This window comes from Rattus norvegicus, chromosome 1 (genome assembly GCF_036323735.1).
Source record: "Rattus norvegicus strain BN/NHsdMcwi chromosome 1, GRCr8, whole genome shotgun sequence".
Taxonomy (NCBI): domain Eukaryota; kingdom Metazoa; phylum Chordata; class Mammalia; order Rodentia; family Muridae; genus Rattus; species Rattus norvegicus.
This window is the reverse complement of record NC_086019.1, coordinates 186,430,428-186,443,081: the sequence shown is the minus strand read 5'-3', so window position 1 is coordinate 186,443,081 and position 12,654 is coordinate 186,430,428. Positions and strand designations below refer to the sequence as shown.

Below are 12,654 nucleotides of genomic sequence, written 5' to 3'. Positions count from 1 at the left end.
AAGTTGGCTATTGCATGAGACTGAGTCTGCCTCATTTTCAGGCCCTGCTCACACAGGTTCATGTTGTCTGTAGTTCAGTTCACTGAAATGAGTCGTGTCAGCCAATCTTAACCCTATTTCACCTATTCTCTTTCACAGAAACCACCCTTCAGACTCATGCCCATGTGCATGGGCGTGCATGTGCATTTATGTGGTGTGATTTATAAGAGCTAGTTTTGCACAGAGGGCTTCAGTCTGTAAAAGATGAAAGTCACTAACCTAGAATGTGGAAAGTGGTCATCTCTCTGTCCTAGGCAAAATCTGGACTCTTCCCTTTGGTCTGGGCTTCATGCTCGGTAGGTGGGGTGTTCTCTGGGAAGAGTGCTGGGTCAGTATTCCGGTAAGGATACTTGGCTGCTCAGGAGGGTTTGACATTGTAGGTTAGGGACGAAGAAGGAGCTGAGATCCCTCATGTGGGGTTTGGACACATTTTTAAATCTCTCCCCTCCTTCCCCCTTCCCCCTTCTCCTTTCCCTCCCCCTCCACCTCCCCTCCTGTTCCTCCTCTTCCTCTCCTCTTCTTATATGTTCCCCTTCTTCCTCTCCCTGTTTTCCTCACCTCTAAAATGGAGCGAGTGCTAGTAACTACCTTGTAAGATACACGGGAAGGGCGCACCACCAATGCCAACACCAAGTGGTTGCTGTCAGCAAATGTCGGAGGTGACAGAGTGAACCCACCCAGACCTGAGGCCATTTTAAAGTTGGGAGCACATCTTCTTCTCCACCGTTCCTAAGGCAGCCCGGCAGGAGACAGGGCTGTCATGGTAGATGAGCGTCCAGCAAGTATTAGCTATGGCTGCCCCCAACCTTCTTCCCGGGCTCCCACTCCCATCCTGCCTCCTGCAGAAAGCTTCCTAGGCTGTCTCCACTGCAGTGGTCTCTTCCTATCTCTGACAGCCCAGGACCCTACCCCAGCCACACCACAGCGCCAGGCAAAAGCTGGGCACTGCATCACCAGGCTCAGCCACACCCACTCCAAACAATTTCTGTAACAATCCTTCCCCCTGGCCTTTGTGGCTGCCGTTCCTCCGCCTGTCATGTTCTTTTCTGGAAATTGCAACAAGCACTCTTCCAAGCTTGCCTTTGTCATCTCAGACAAATGCCACCATCTCTGCTAGTGACAGGCAGGCCACGGATCACACGCCTTTATTTCCTCACAGCCTGTCTTAGGGACATGTTTTGTTTGCTTTGTGTTCATCTCCCATCATTAAGAAGAACGCAGGAGTCGTGAATGTGCCTCCAGTCTTTTGCAGGAGAGCAGGAAAAGAACATAGGAGGCACCTGACAAATATCTGCTCAAGAGAGAGATCTAGCTTTCAAACAGGGCCTGGCCCTAAAGTCCAGACTCTAAACCACAATACTGCAGTAAGCATCCCATGCATGAGAAAAGCCAGCCAGAAGCTGGGGCCCAGGCAGCTCTCCTGGACAAAGGAGAGTCCCTCCCCCACAGGCAGATGAGAGTTCCCTGTAGGAGGTAGAGACCAGGGCAAGAAGGGGGCTAGAAGGCCCTGGTGATCTGGTACCAACTGCAGCCGGGAGCTCATGCTGTATGAGGCTCCAACCAAGACACATAAGAAGATTCGGAATATAGCAAAAGGGGGTTCTGGTTCAAGGGGCTCTGATCTCAAAGCTTCACCACACCTGAGATGCTGTGCTGGTGGAGGAACTTGTAGGCTTCCTCCATACAAGTCCACCTGTGCCCAACCCACATAGGAGCAGAGCATGGGTGCTGCCTGCCCCCTAGTGGCCAAGGAGTCAAACTCTTCCTGCTTCCCTGGGGTGACTGGGATTTCTGAGTGCAGAAATGTGCACAGGAATTTTGTTAAAATGTAGATATTGATTTGCAGGCTTGGAGCTGAACCTGCGATTTCTGAATGTCTAACCAGTTCCCTGATGTTGCAACTGGTCTACAGAGCGGCTAGGGTGTCCAGTGGCTTCTGAAACAAAAAACAAAAACTCTGAGGCATTAGGAAGCCAGACCGCAGGATTGAGAATGGAAGGCACTGTCATGGCAGAGGTTTCTTTAAGTAAAAGAATTTGGACTAGAGGTGGGACTGGGCGGAGTGTGGTGGTGACGAGGCTGCCGGAAGAAGGCAACTAGTGAACCTGAAATCCGAAGAGGAGACCCAGCTCCTGGGACAGAGAGGTGGAAAGAGACACACATGGCGACAATAGAAACTCAAAACTCCCAGGCCGGGCATAGACCTAGCTCTGCCACGACCACGACCACCCACCATCCTGCTCAAAGCCACCAATGCACAAGATTGATTGCTATGCTTTGGGGGAGGGGCATTTATTAAAAACGTTTGCCCTATTTAAAGATTTTTCCATTTTACTGTTGGGTTTTTTGCTCAAAAGGTATTAAAACGTAGACAGGCGTAGTAGTGGTTCCAGCACTCGGGAGGCAGAGGCAGGAGGATCTCTGTGAGTTCAAGGCCAGGCTGGTCTACAAAGTGAGTTTCAGGACAGCCAGGGCTACACAGAGAGACCCTGTTTCCAAAAAAAAGGTATGAAAGTGAAAGCTTGGGAGTCAGCTTCTCTGGGTGAGGATGCCTTCTCTACAAGCCTAAGTACCTGGGTTCAAATCCCTAGCACGTGTGTAAAAAGCCAGGCGTGCACACCTGTAACCCGAGTGATACAGGGTGATAGACCCAGGAGAATTGCTGGGGCTTGCTGACTGCCAGCCCAGCTCCAAACTCAGTAAAAGAAATTAGACCAAGAGTAATATGTCCTGTCTGGTCTCTGTGCTTGCTCATAGATACACACACACACACACACACACACACACACACACACACAACCACACACCATACAATATATACATATACATACATACACACATACTACATACACACAAATACATTTACCACGCTCATATATGTATACATAATGCATACACATGTACACATACATCATTTACACATACATATGCATATATTACACATATATACACGTACATATACTTAAAACAAACACATGTACATACACATACAATATACACACATATACACATATTCTTGCATGCATATACATTTACACAAACACACTACACAATATAAACATATACATACATACACATACATACATACATACATATATACACATACATCATTTACACACACATATATATACATATATCACACATACCCACATGTACATACATTTACAATACCCATATACATACATACACACACACACACCCAAGTATGAACGTGATATAATCCTAGTTCTTGAGGAGATGAGGCAGTGGGATCATGAGTTCGAGCTCTGAAGCCTGGATAACTGAAGCTTCTATCTCAAAGTTCTCAAAGGAAGGCTCAGGTACCCAGCATTGGTCTGGCATCACAAAGCCCTAGATTCAATCCCCAGGAGCACAAAAAAGTAAAATATATCTATTGCAACCGGAAAAAGAAAGACATAGCAGAGCCAATGCTCCTCCCCCAAGGCCTCCACTCCTGATCCTCTGTGATCCCAGCATCTGCAGCCCAGGTCACGAACTTCCTCACCTTTCTTCTCATCTGTATAAAACACGCAGACACGGGCCTGTACAAGGAGGTATCCGCTGCAGTTGCTTATTTGGTCAACATGAGTTCGTACCAGATATTTTGTGAAACCTAACCTTACATAATGGCTACCAACGTTCCTCTAGATCGAGGGGTCCTTTTCACAGGCAGCCAAAGAGCAAAACGTCTAAGCTTCACAAACCATATGAACTCCTCCATGTGAAGCGGGGGGAGCCAGATATACCATGTAAATAAATAAAACCTCATTATAAAAACAGGCAGTGGGCCAGAGTTGGCCCCAAGTCATAATTTTCCAACTTCTGCAACAGATCAACAGCTGTAACTGTTTTTTTTAATTATTTAGAATTTATATTTCTCAAATTGTATAAGTAAAAAAATAATATAAATTTAAAGTATATGGATTATAATGACATAAGTTAATGGATTTTATAAACTGAGCACAACTGGATAACCAGTTCCTGTTCGGAACAGGACCAGCTCCATAGAAGCCTATTTCAAGCCAACATTTCAGCAACTGCCCAACATCCCAAAAGATGGATATATTCTGTTCAAGCTGATTATTCTTTATATGGCAGTCAATAAACATGCTCATTCTGTACCTGTTTCTCTACATGCCAGTGTTTATTTTAGTAGGACAGACTCACAAACAGGGAGTTTGAGAGCCAGCACGTATATGTCACTGTAATGAGCCTTGCTGGGGACCCCCCCAGAGATGGTCACAAGTCACAGCCTGGTAGGCAGGGTGGTGCTCTCCTCAGCGAAGCTCCTCTAGCATTTAGAAACAGTGGATGTGCTGTCTTCTATCTTAGGGTTGGAGACCTCAAGCCACTGCCTGACCTCAGCTGTTCTCTAAATGCTCAGGGAGGACCAGGACAAGGAAATTGAGCAGCTCAGCTCCCTCTAATTCCTTGAGATTTTCAACGTCCAACTTCCAGGCTAGAAAGGAAACCTGGGCTGGCCCTGGCTTGTGCAGTGGATGCACCACTCTGTAATTCCCTGAGTAGGCCTGCAGCACTGCAGAGGTGGGAAGGCCACATGACCCGGCTTCTTTATGCCAGCCAGTGACACTCCCCCCTGCCGGGCTATTTCAAGAGTATGTGCTCTCCGGCCAATGCACAGGAAGGTTCCCCTGAGCCTACTGCACTGCACTGTGAGCCCTTCACACAGCAAGAACTATGGCGTATAGCAGAGCCTGAGGGGGTCTTATGCTTTCAAGAGCTCCTTAGCTCCCATACTCCCTGAGGATACATGGCAAAGTGAGGCCAGAACCTCCACATGCAACAGTGTTTATCAGATCCTCACTGACTTCTGTAACATCAATGAATCAATCAATCATCAATCAGTCGAGGAGGAATAGATGGGACTATGGCAGAATCAGATGCGGTTGTCAAAACTCAGCTACTGGACACTTCAGATGTGTTATAGGATAATATGTAAATCCGACCTCAAAGTTGAAAAAGATAGATTCTGATTTTGAGCTGTTGTTCGTATGATGAATTGTTTAGCAAGGACTGACGAATGGATGTCTGTAATTTACTTTGAAGTGTGTCAAAAATAAGATGGGTGTGTGGGTGGAAAGCAAGATGGATGGACACACAATCAGGCCAGTGCGGTCACTGGCAATGGGAGATCTTAGGAGGTGGATGTGTGGATGTGTGCCATGAAGCTGATGGCTGACAGAAATGCTTCATGATGAAACATTGGGGAAAACGGAAAGCCAGGACAGGTTGAGCATCTCTATTTCTCACCCCTCGAAGTGTCCCCACACCACTCCCTGACATGAGTGCACAAGCGGAAATTCCCACAGCTTGCAACAGTAAAGGTTGAGTGAAACAGCCTTTAGGGTATGTAGACAAGGGGCATGAGACATGAAAGAATTCCATCGTCTGTGTGGGTCACACCTTCAACACATCTCACTGTGTGTCCCCAGATATTCCTAAAGTGGAGAAAATCTGTCAGCTAAAACACTTCTGATTCCGCACTTTTCAGATGCATTGTGCCTGGCCTGTAACACACAAAGGGTGCATTGTTCCAACATGGGGTCCTATCCTGCCCTCTGTGGAGACTTCCTTCCTCTGGGCCTTAGCACTTTTCAGGGTAAGGGAGAGTAGAGGGGACTGAGCTCAGCGTCTCACAAATACCAGGCAATTTTCTACTAGTGAACTATTTCCCCAGCCCTCTTTCTGGATTGGTTTTGAACAACTACACTAATTTATTAGGCACATGTGTGAGTTGCATGTGTGTGCACATGTGTGAGTGTGGATGTGTGTGCATAGGAGACGTCGCGGTCAGTTCTCTTCCGTCATGAAGACCCCAGGGATGGAAGACTGGGGTCAAGCTTTCCAAGCAAGGACCTTTTCACTCATGGAGTCAACTTGTCGTGTGTGCAAGCCCCCTCCCCCACCACACCCTATGCCCTCTTTTTCCTTTCTGTTTTGAGACAAGTTCTCACTGAGTGGCCCAGGCTGGCCTTGAACTCATCCTGCAGCCCAGTTAGGCCTTGAGTTTGTGTCCCTCTGCCTCAGTCTCCCAAGCAGCTGGAGTTATGGAAGTGAGGCACCATGACATGTTTAAACTGGAACATTTATTTAATGTTTAATGTGAAGGAATGGTTTTGTAATCAGAGACTGCCCCCTTGTGGTCGTGAGCTGCTAGTTCATAGCTTCCCCCCTCCCCCTTTTTCTTTTTCTTAATAAAGTCTTGAAGCCAACCGCTTGGCTGGGTAATTTTTTGAAATATTAACCCAATGGATTTTCCTCCACCTCACTCCCCATGTCCCCCTCCTTCTGCTTCAAGCAAGCAGTCAGCTCAATGGAAGTATGTGGCCGAGCAAAAAAATAAATGCAACCCACAGGTTCATTCTGCCTCCGTGTTCAAATACCCACGGGCTTAAGAGGTTTGAGGAACAGCACATATTAAAGAGTAGGATTTGTAGACACAGTGCCTGGAAAAAAAATATGAATCAAAGTCAGCTTTAACTCGGCAGAAGGATGGAGAGTCTGCCTGTGCAGTAGGCAGGAAAGGCCGAGGAAGATGCTCCAGCCATTTCAGGGAACCCCGGGGTGTGGGTTGTGACGTCAGTCCAGGCAAAGAGAACTAGCTTATCTACCATTGTAACAGTAAATTCTCGATTATTCGAAAATAGTGGACACTCGACGCCTGATAAATTAATGCCTGGGAGATCAAGTGACCTTGGTCAAGTCTGTACTCATACCTCTGATAGCTTAGGGAGGGAGTCAGGCTCACCAAGTGATAACACCACCCCAAATTCCTCTCGCTGTGTGCCTCGGTTTGCCCTCGTGGAAAGGACCTGCATAGTACCTGCTCAGAAAACCTAGCTCACAGCATTTGTTCCCATCCCTTTGCCCCACAGAGATAGCTGCCATTCTATAAGAGACTTAACCCAGCCATGGCTTCCATCAAGAACTTCGAGCCCCTTCTGAAGTCCCCATGGTAACATCACAATGTTAATCTGTGTCTAGCGTGTCTAGCTTTCCTGATATCCTATGAGACCTTTCAAGGCACAGGTAACATTTCATTCATTCTAGGCACCAATCCAGTACCTGGGTTCTTCGTGGGTGGATGGATGGATGGATGGATGGATGATGGATGGATGGATGGATGGATGGATGGATGGACTACTTAGAGAGCCATCTTACCTTCCTACCTATGGCAAACCACCTTACTCCTATTGTAAACACCTAATCACCCCAGACTTCTTCCCTACCTCCCACCACATCCATCAGGTACAGCATGTACCCAGGTATGATCTCAAGTCTTTGGACCTTGTCCTACCATATTGACATTAGAAGGAAGATGCTGCGATGGTTTGAATATGCTTGGCCTAGGGAGTGGCACTATTAGATGTGATCTTGTTGGAGTAGGTGTGTCACTGTGGGTGTGGGCTTTAAGACCCTCATCCTACTGCCTGGAAGTCAGTCCTCCACTAGCAGCCTTCAGATGAAGAAGTGGAACTCTCAGCTCCTCCAGCTCCATGTCTGCCTGGATGCCGCCATGCTCCTGCCTTGATGATATTGGTGAAGCCTCCTTGCAGAAGACCCCAACCAATACCATGGGCTGATCACCAGGAACAGCAGCAGCAGCGGAGTGAATCAACCTGAGCTCAGAGTCATACAGAGGGCAGAGCTGGAGAAGTGATGCCAGCCCTTTGGAGAAGCCTAGAAGGTTATGTGTGGATCCCAGACATTAAAACATAAGCGTGTAACATTAAAGTTGCCTTGGAAACCCCAAGATATTCAAGATGCCAGAGCCATTGGCTATCTGCTGAGGAAAGCCGTTAACAGGGAGTGGAATCAGCCCATGAAAAAGAAGTTTGTTACAGTCAAAAAAAAAGATAAAAAGGGAGTTGGAGATTTGAAGACCGCTTTGACATCAGACATGAAGATGCAGAGTTTGGAGTTTGCCTAGCTGGTTTCCTGTCTTGTTTTGGGGATTTCAGTTAAGTGATTAGATGAATCTCAGAAGAGACTTTGAACTTTTAACATTGTTGAGACTGCTATAGACTATGGGGACTTTAGAAGTTGGACTAAATGTACTTTTGCATTATGCTATGTTTAGGTATGCCCCCCATAGACTCATCTGTTTAAACAAGCCTATGGGGTCCAGGGAGTGGAATGTGATGGTTTGAATATGCTTGGCCTAGGGAATGGCACTATTAGGAGATGTCACTGTGGGCGTGGGCTTTAAGACCATCATCCTAGCTGCCTGGAAGTCAGTCCTCCACTAGCGACCTTCAGATGAAGATGTAGAACTCTCAGCTCCTCCTGCACCATGCCTGCCTGGATGCCGCCATGCTCCTGCCTTGATGATAATGGACTGGACCTCTGAACCTGTAAGCCAGCCCTGATTAAATGTTGTTCTTTATAAGAGTTGCCTTGGTCATGGTGTCTGTTCACAGGAGTAAAACCCTAACTAAGACAGACACCTTCACGAAGAAGGACCCCAGAGCTTTTGTTTGGTTGGTTTTGTTTTATTTTGTTTTACTCTTTCCATCTTGCTAAGAGTCCTCACGTTGTTGACAAATACTTTGTCGCCAGCATTTCTTCAAACACTAAAGCAATCTTCCACGAGACTCCAGCACCTACTTCCTTTTCCCAGAGGGTGCTTTAAAACCTTTTTAGAGCCTCGAGTGCAAGTAGATGAGCTTCTTCCCCATGCTCATCAAGTACTTTTGTCCCTTAGCGTTCTTTTTCTGATATGTGGATATTGTGCTCTAGGACGGAGTAAGGGGTCGCTACTCCGGAAGTTCCCAAGTCGGCCTGGGAGGGGTCGCTACTCCGGAAGTTCCCAAGTCGGCCTGGGAGGGGTCACTACTCCGGAAGTTCCCAAGTCGGCCTGGGAGGGGTCGCTACTCCGGAAGTTCCCAAGTCGGCCTGGGAGGGGTCACTACTCCGGAAGTACCCAAGTCGGCCTGGGAGGGGTCACTACTCCGGAAGTTCCCAAGTCGGCCTGGAGACACTTCAGTCTAAGGAGTTTCTGCCCAGTACAACCAACATCCAATAGTAAAGTTCTACTTGGGAGTTCCCAAGAGAAACAATTTGTTGCTTTTCTTTTCTTAGAACAGCCCCAAATCTGAGAAAACGTAGTCATAGATACAAACGTAGATCATAGTATGTATGGCTGTGGGGTGAAGACAGGGAGATTGTAAGTTTGAGACAGTCTGGGCTACATAGTAAGACCCTGTGTCAAAAAAAAAAAAAAAAAAAAAAAAGTTACAGCTATTAACATAGACTGGGGAAGGATTCATGAAGTTCCATCCTGGGCTAAGAGCTTCAACTTAGAGGCATAGGAAAGCACTTTCTGAACAGGAGCATGGCTGAGCAGGCATTAAGACCAACAAATGACCAAATGGGATCTCATGAAACTAAAACACTTCTGCATAGCAAAGGACGCCATCATTTGAGTAAAGAAACAGCCTGCACGAGGGGAAAAAAATGTTGACAGACATACGCCTGACAGAGGGTCAGTGACTCAAATGTCTATATGTCTGTATATCTATATATCTGTATAGATATGTGTCTAACTGAAGTATCCCTGACCCAGAAAGACAAATAGGACGCGCTCTGTCTCACATGTGGTTGCTAACCTTCAGTCTTTAGACGTGTGCTTGAACTGGAGTGCCCATAGAAGGCAGGGGACTAGCGAGGGGTCTGGGGAGGAGTTCAGGAGGGAGACAGAAAGCAGGTGGTATAAAGGGGAGACGGGGAATAATACAATCGGGAGGATTAAATGGGATGGAGAGCCTGGGAAAGGAGGGAGTGTGGAGAGGCACAGCTAAGGACATGGAAGAGCCACGTGGACACTTACGGCCATAGACCCCTCCTAAACCATACACAGACACATGTGAAAAGGGAGTTCAAATGGAATTAGCCTGCAGGGGAGAAACAATGCTTCTCCATGGTGCTATAGACTATCGAGTAAAAAGCCTAGTGACTGGTACGGGATTGGTGGTTTGGTTTGGTTTGGTTTGGTTTGGTTTGGTTTGGTTTGGTTTGGTTTGGAGTTGTTGCTCCCATGTCCTGTGACTATCACAGACTATCGCCATGGCTCTTGGTTACCCTCCGGAACTTTACAGTAAGACCCTCCACCCGACAACCTCACATACTTGAGTCATAGGACGTGGAGAAATCAAGCCGGTACCAGCCTGGAAGCTTCATCTCTACTGAGTTCACAGTGCTGAAAGGTTCTATGCATCCTACTAGGGGAGAAGAACCATCAACAGCCTTACCTAGCGGCGAATACTGCAAGCCACACTAGTTGGGCAGCTGGAGAGGTATGGCGCCCGGTGCAATCATGGCACAAATGTTACGGGAGTGGCCAACTGTTTCTTACTTGATTTAAGGCCTCCTCCTGAGACGGCACTCATGGCTGATATCATTAACTGGACCAAGGGCCTGTGGCTGCTAAGTCACAAGAGAGAACTTAATCTGGCTAAATGTGCACAGTGAAAACTGCTTTCTATTTGCCTTCATATGGAGAGATTAGTGCATCTTTCAGGCCTCATCAGGGAAGCTACCTTTCATAATAGGTAGCCATTAACACTGTGGTGGTTTGAATGTGTTTGGCCCAGGGAGTGGTGCTATTTGAAGGTGTGGTCTTGTTGGGGGAAGTGTGTCACGGTGGGCGTGGGCTTTAAGACTGCCTGAGAGACAGTCTTCTCCTAGCAACCTTCAGATGAAGATGTAGAACTCTCAGCTCCTCCTGCACCATGCCTGTTTGGACACTGTCATGCTCCCACCTTGATGATAACAGCCTGAATCTCTGAACCTGTAAGCCAGCCCCAATTAAATCTTGCCCTTATAAGAATTGCCTGAGAGTCATTAGCAGGGCCATGCAGAATGTCTGACCTTGAGCTCAAAAGAATCCTGTGCCTCTAAATCATCGAAGACTCCCCATGGATTCCCCTAACAGCTACAGTTGCTCAACTAGAAAAGGAAATAAATGGGTATGTGTAGGAGAGTGCTTTCAAGTCAATCGGACCTAGCTGGGAAACTGGGCGCCTGCCGAGCCTATTTCGCGATGGGTAGAAGGATAATGCTCACCTCCTTGGATCACATTCCTAAAAGGAACATAACAAGCAAGATGGTCTGGGGATTAAAGGGCTGTGGATCTAAATACACTTCTGTGAATGTGGGTGCCTGTGGTAACCATTTTCAATCACTAGGTGGCAGCAGAGCCTCAGTTTTTGTCCCTCAGGCACTGGAGGCTCTAGGGTCAGTGGTGAGGGATTGGAGCAGGCTTTCCTTGAATTTATTACTCCAAGATCGTTTCTGTGTCCCACTCCTACCCCACAAGAACCCCACTGGGAGACAGCTGCCTCCTCCCTCAGCCTGTCCTTGAAAGAAAAAGCCTCTGATGAGACCACCTTCTCTAAGGACTCACCAGGTTTTCCAATGGCCCTTTCTTCAACTTTTATAAGGTTTAAACAAACCCTTGACCACATTAGGGCTCAGCAGATCAGTGCTACTACACCATTCTGGGGCCTCAGAAACTGGCCAACGTGACCAACCCCTTCTGTGATGAAATGGTGAGGCCTTGTTTAGACAAATTAGTTATGTAAGTCTACGGAGGTTTGTGTCGTAAGCCTGGAAGAGCCAATTCCTTCATATCTTCGTGCCACTGGGCTTAGTGTTTTGTACTGGTTTTGCCATGACTGACAGGTAACCTGCCAGTCCAGCACAGATGAACTCCTATTCTGAGTATCATGAAGGCTCACTACAGAAAATCAGACCGACCCTCCTTCCTACCTTTTGTGTGTCTCCACCCCTTAGCTAACTGCACTGTTTCTCTTTCTTGGTTCAGACGCAAAGTAAGTATGCAGAATATTACAGTGATTGGCGTAGCTCCCATCAGGTTAAAATAAATTTCAACAACATCATAGGCCCAGGGTAGTTCCCTGGCAAGCACAGCCCCTCCCTCCCTCTTTAAGACATAAATTCTTCCAAATTTGGTGTTGGTCATCAAGACTCTATGTTCCCATTGGCAAAGTCTGGGGAGGAAGCGTGGAAGCCTTCTCGGCTATCTGAATAAGGGCACAGGGACTTCCCGTTCCAGGAGACACGGAGAGAACAGATAGGGAGCAGGCAGAAGAGTCTGAAATTACAAGTCCTTTCAGTATCCTCAATACAAGGCAATCACAGATGTCTGAGCGGTGCAGACATATGTGAAAATTCATTATGAACTGGACATGTGTCAAAATACACCACACCCACAAATGTATAAATTATTGTATTTTAATTACACATTGTTGTTGTTGTTGTTGTTGTTGTTGTTGTTGTTGTTGTTTTAAAGAAGGACGAATGGAAGGCTCAGGTGGTTTGGAGGTACATGAAGGTTACCTTGACTTGACCATTGCATATTGTGCATGTGTCAAATACATTATGGCCACAAATAAATACAATCATTATCATTTCAATTACAAATGTTTTGATTCGAAAGAAGCCTGGAGGGCTTAGATGGCCCTTCAGGCAGCTGAAGCCACCCCAAGGTGCTGAGAATGTAGCTTTGAGGGTCCACAGTCTGAGGATTTCGCTGTGGAGAAGAGACACACTGGAGGCAGGAGCAAAGCAGCA

General features: G+C 47.0%; 1 protein-coding gene across 5 annotated transcripts in view; it reads right to left on the bottom strand.

Annotated features, from left to right (window-relative positions):
• Prkcb (protein kinase C, beta) overlaps positions 1-12,654 on the bottom strand; it is a 331,347-nt gene that overhangs the window by 151,662 nt on the left and 167,031 nt on the right. The window lies entirely within an intron of this gene.